Genomic DNA, 6278 nt, shown 5'->3' with positions numbered 1-6278 from the left:
CACTGAGGGATCGTTGGCAAAGCCTCGGAAAAACCTTGCCTCCTTTCCTCATCGGAGTCCCAGCTGCTTACTGGCCGCAGCCATGTTAACTCAGGGAAAAGCCTTTTCCTTAATTTTTTTTTTTAAGATTTTATTTATTTATTTGAGAGAGAACATGAGTGGGGATGGGGGGGCAGAGGGAGAGGGAGAAGCAGACTCCTTACTAAGCAGGGAGCCTTTATGCAGGACTTGATCCCAGGACCCCAGGACCATGACCTGAGCCAAAGGCAGATGCTTAACCGATTGAGCCACCTAGGCACCTCTCCTTAATGTTTTTTTTTTTTTTTTTTTAAGATTTTATTTATTTATTTGACAGAGAGAGAGAGACAGTGAGAGAGGGAACACAAGCAGGGGGAGTGGGAGAGGGAGAAGCAGGCTTCCTGCTGAGCAGGGAGCCCGATGCGGGGCTCGATCCCAGGACCCTGGGACCATGACCTGAGCGGAAGGCAGCCGCTTAACCAACTGAGCCACCCAGGCGCCCCTCCTTAATGTTTTTAAGTCAGTTTCATCAGGGTTTTTCTTGAACTCATACAGCTTTGAATGTTGAGTTAGGGAGTTTGAACTTCATTCCATTGTCAGAAAATTTGCAGAAGTTTTAGAGATGAAATCCCCTGTTCAGTAAAGTCACATTTACAGATGCTGCCATCCACTTCAGTGCTGATGGAACAGAACAGGTTAATTTCCAGTTTATATATAATGTAATATTGCTGCTTTTCTTATTCATTTGTGGCCAATGTCCGATAGGCTCCTGCCCTTGCTAATCTTCCCAACCATGCTCCAAACATCCTCACACAGAATGCCTCTGTCGTGCCCCAGGGATAGCGCTAATCTGCTTCCTCTGCACTTCCACCTGATTGCTTAGGACCTCCACACTGACTAGGGTTTCCATACATTTTAGTCTATTTTGTTGTTTCTCAGCAGTAGAACCTTGGTGCCTGGGGGAACTTCAGAGGTTACCAAGGCCAGTCCTTAAATGTTTGAAGATTCTCCGTGACATTCCCACCACTGGCTGTCCACTGAAGTAGTTCCAGGTCTTGGGGGTTTCTTCTGTGGCCAGTTCCATTTTTAGATAATTTTAGTTATTAAAGTTCTCTCCCTAAAATTCGGGTCTTAAAAACCTAGAGGTAATCCAAGAGAAAAGTTAAGAGCTCAGAGTCCTTCTGGTTAGAAACTGTCAAGATACTTTGTTTGTCCCACCAGATTCACTTTCCACTCTTTTCCATCCTGCTCTCTGCCCCAGGAGGCTAACCCATGTGGACCCCATCACTTCTCATTGGATTTGAACAATTGAGCCAGAGCAGGATATGGAGCAGAGGAAGTGAGGTCAAGGTATTTCTCCTGGTTCCCTGCAGAATCACCTCATTCTGGCTTTGATCCTCAACCAAAGATCAGTGTTTATATCAAGGTTGCATTCTTTATAAGACTCTCCTTCTGGGTTCCAGTAACTAATAACTACTGTTTCTAGTCCTTGTGTGCTGAACCACTGGTTGTCATTCTCCTATAGTCTGCCCACACCTTTATAAATAGTCCCTTTATTAAAATTAAGTATTCCTCAATTTACCTATCAGTGTGCTATTTCTTATTGGGACCCAGACTGTTAGAATAATTGGTACTGTGAGTGTCTCTAGGAAACTGACCTTTGAAACAGGGCTAACACTAATTTAAAAAGGGGGGGGGACTGGCTATATTAATATCCGATAAATTAGACTTCAAAGCAAAGTGTATTACTAGAGACAATAAGGGACAATACATGATGATAAAAGGATCAATCCACCAAGAAGATAAAGCAGTCTTAAAGGTGTATGCATCAAACCACAAAGCTTCAAAATATATGAAGCAAAATCTGATAGAGCTAAAAGGAGAAATAGACAAATCCAGTTATAGTTGGAGACTTCAAATCCCCACTCTCACCAATTGGTTTATAGAGCTGCTAGAGAAAATCAGCAAGGATATAGAAGAACTGAACAACATAATCAAATCTAGGATAAGACTGACACTTATAGAATATCAAGCAATAGAATATACATTCTTATCAAGTACACATGGAACATGCATGACTATAGGCCATAATCTGGGCTATTTAATAACAAGTATTGACACATTTAAAAGAATTGCAATCATACAGAACATGTTTTCTGACAATAATGGAATCAAGCTGGAAATCAACAGAATGACAATAGGAAAATCACCAAAAATTTGGAAAGTAAACAGCACACTTACAAATAATCCATGAGTAAAAGAAGTCTCATATATATAGAAATGAATGAAAATGAAAACATTAAAATCTTTGAGATACAGCTAATAAAGTACTGAGGAAAATTTATAGCACTGGGTGCTTACATTATAAAGAAATAATCAAAGTAAGTTCATAGCTCAAGAAACAAAAAAGTAAAATAAGCCCAAAGCAATCAGCAGGAAATGATAAAGAGCAGAAATCAATGAAATTGAAAAGAGTAAAATGAGGGGAAAATTATACATAATTAAAAACAAAACATTGATAAACCTCTAGCAAGATTAACAAAAAGAAGACACAAAACTACTAATATCAGGAATGAAACTATCACAACAGATCCTGCAGCTATTAAAAGAATACTATGAACAACTATGCTCAAATTTGACAACTTTGTAAGAATGGACAAATTTCTTGAAAATCACAAACCATTAAAACTAAGCCAAGATGAAGTAGAGAACCTGAATAATCCTAAAATGGAATTTGTAACAAAACACAGTCTCTTCAGGAAAATAAAAGAATACTTCCCAACTCATTTTATGAATAATTTATTCCAGATATGCAAGGCTGGTTCAATATTGGAAATTTAATCAGTGTAATCCACCATATCATCAAGCTAAAGAAGGAAAAAACTGTATGATATCAATTGATTCAACACCTAATCATGGTAAAAACTTTCAGTACACCAAAAATAGAGGGGAACTTCCTCAATCTCATAAAGAGGATTTACAAAAAAAAAAAAAAAATCTATAGCTAGCATCATATGTTGAAAGACCAAATGCTTTCCCTCTGAGATTGGGAACAATAAAAGGATGTCCATTCTCACCGCTGCTCTTCAACATAGTACTTCATGTTCTAGCACCCGAGAGGAAAAGAAGGCACACAGATTGGAAAGTAGAAATAAAACGTGGAGATGACATGATTGTCTACGTAGAAAACTCCAAGGAATCTATAACAGAACTCCTAGAACTAACAAATGAGCTCAGTAAGATACAAGATCAACAAAAGTTAATTGTACTTTCTATATACTGACAACAAACAAAACCCCAAAATTTTAAAAATGCAATACCATTTACAATGGCTCCAAAGAATATCAGGTATAAATGTACAAATACATGTATAGGATTTAGGTAATGAAAATTAAAAAATATTGATGAAAGAAATTAAGGGAGACCTAAATAAGTAGAGAGATTTATTATGTTCATAGATGGAAAAATTCAACATTGTAAAGATCTTAATTCTCCACTAAATTGTCCTATAGGTTTTATGCAATCCTATCAAAATTTCAGCAGTATTTTTGTAGACATAGACAAGCTTATTCTAAAGTTTATATGGGAAAGAAAAAGCCCTAGAATAGCGGGAACAACTTTGAAAAAGAAGAATAAAGTCAGAGGAGTCAGTTTCCAATGTTAGGGCTTACTATATAGGTATAGTAATCAAGAAAATGTGATATTAGCAGGAGGAAAGACACATAGATGAATGGAACAAACCTGAAAATAGATCCACACAAATATACCCAATTAATTATTTACAAAGAAGCAAAGGCAATTCAATAGGAGTAACCTTTTCAATAAATGGTACTGGAGCACCATCAGAACATTCATCAGAAAAAATGAACCTCAAGCTAAACTTTACACATATTAAAAACTCAAAAGGGATCATGGATTTAAATGAAAAACATACATAAAATGTAAAATTATAAAACTTTTAGAAAAGAGCATCAGGAACAATCTTAAAAATCTAGCACTTGGCAAAAGTTCTTGGACTTGACACCAAAACCACAATCCACAAGAGGAAAAAATGGATTAAATGCATTTCATCAAAGTGAAAACTTGTTCTGCAAAATACCTAGTTAAAAGGATGGAAGGACAAATTATAGACTGGCAGAATATATTTACAAATCACCTACCCAACAAAAGTCTTATTCCTAGAATATATAAAGAAGTCTCAAAAACTTTTTGAAAAATCCAATTAGAAAATCAGCAGAAGACCTAAAACATTTCACGGAAGAAGACATACAGATCACAAACACATGAAAAGATGTTTAACATCATTAGCTGTTGGAGAAATGCAAATTAAAATCACAATGAGATATCATTACACAACTATCAGAATGGCTAAAATGAAAAATAGTGATAATACCAAATGCTGGCAAGGGTGCAGAGAAACTGAGTTACTCATATGTTGCTGATGGGAATGTAAAATGGCACAACCACTTTAGGAAACTGGTTGACAGATCCTTTCAAAAGTAAAAATGGACTTAACCATATGACCTGACACTTGCACTCGGACATTTATCCCAGAGAAATGAAGACTGATTTTTAAATAAGAATTGTACATGAATATTCATAGCAGCTTTATTTATAGTAGTCCCAAACTGGAAACTACCCAAATATCCTTCAATGGGTGAATGGTTAAACAAACTGTGGTACATAATACTATGAAATACTATTCAGCAATAAAAAAACTACTGATTCACACAATAATTTAGATGAAACTTGAAGAAATTATGCTAAGCAAAAAAAAAAAAACAGCCAATCAAAAAGATATGCATGCCGCATGATTCCATTTATGTAACGTTCATGAAATAACAGTTACAAAGATGGAGAACCAATTAGTTATTGACAGGGATTGAGAATGGGAGAGAGGATGGGTGTAGGTATAAAGGGGTTAACAGGAAGGAGTCTTGTGATAGCATGGTTGAGTATCTTGATCACGGTGGTGGTTATGCAAGGCTACACAACAACATTACATAGTGTGTATACATTCATAAATGAAGGCACATATCACTGGTGAAACTTTAAAAGCTTTATAGGTTATACCAATGCTATTTGTTGATTTTGATATAGTTCTATAGTTGTTTAAAATACTAACATGGGGGAATTAAGGGAAGGGTGTACAGGACTTCCCTGTACATTCTTTGCAACATCCTGTGGATCTATAACTATTTCAAAATCAATAGTTTTAAAAATTAGATTCTGGGGTTGCATTGATCATATATTCAAGGAGTATATGGGTAACCTTTTTGCCAGAGGTGAATAGGACACAGTGGTCTATGGTGTGCAGTGCCATCAGTTATTCAAATTATCACCACGGGCATCAAGGCACAAAGTGCAGGTGGAAGGCAGGCATTGGATGACCAAGTATCTGTGGCACTTAAGTGACAACAGTAGTGATTTATAAATACTCTAGAGCCATTTGGTTCTTATGGCCCAGTGAGCAAATTTAGGGAAAAAGAGAAAGTTATGACCATACAATTAAAACTGGCACAGAGAACCAGAAAACCTCTAGGACAGCTTTGAAGGAGTTCTTCCTCTGGTGTCACAGGGCATGTGAGGGTGAGGAGCTCCTGATATGACACATTCCCCTGGGGAACCTGCTGACCACTTGGTAGCCGATTGACTATATCCAACCCCTCCCATCATGGAGGGTACAGGGCTTTGTCCTCACTAGGAATGTGCACATTTCGGGTATGGGTTTGCCTTCCCTGAACTCAGGGCTTCTAATAGTACCACCATTTGTGGACTTATGGGTGAACCTTTTCTATCATGGAAGAACACCCAGCATCACTTTGACAGGGAGATACACTTTTTGGTAAATGAACTTGTGGGCCATGGGCTCTTGTCCACAGACTTCACAAGTTTTCCCATGTGCTTCATCACCCAGAAGCAGCTGGCTTGATAGTTAGAATGACCTGAAGACTAGTTATGGCACAAATTGGAGACCACCTCTTGGGAAGTGTGAGTGTTGTCCCACAGATGCCTTAGATACCTTAGACAGAGGCCAGTATGTGGAACCATCTCACCCATGGTTGGAATGTATGGGTTTGGGAACCAAGGAGTAGAGGTCAGACTGCTTTCCCTCACTATTACACCTACTAACCCACTTGAAGGATATCTACTTCCCAATAAAATCCAGGATTGTTAGTTCTCTATGACCATGGCCTCAATCTTTTTGGAAGCGCAAGTATCCAAGAGAAGAGTGCATACACCAGACATAAGGGTGTGAT

Source organism: Halichoerus grypus, chromosome 10, assembly GCF_964656455.1.
Source record: "Halichoerus grypus chromosome 10, mHalGry1.hap1.1, whole genome shotgun sequence".
Taxonomy (NCBI): domain Eukaryota; kingdom Metazoa; phylum Chordata; class Mammalia; order Carnivora; family Phocidae; genus Halichoerus; species Halichoerus grypus.
The sequence above is the reverse complement of the archived record's forward strand: the minus strand, read 5'-3'. Positions refer to the sequence as shown.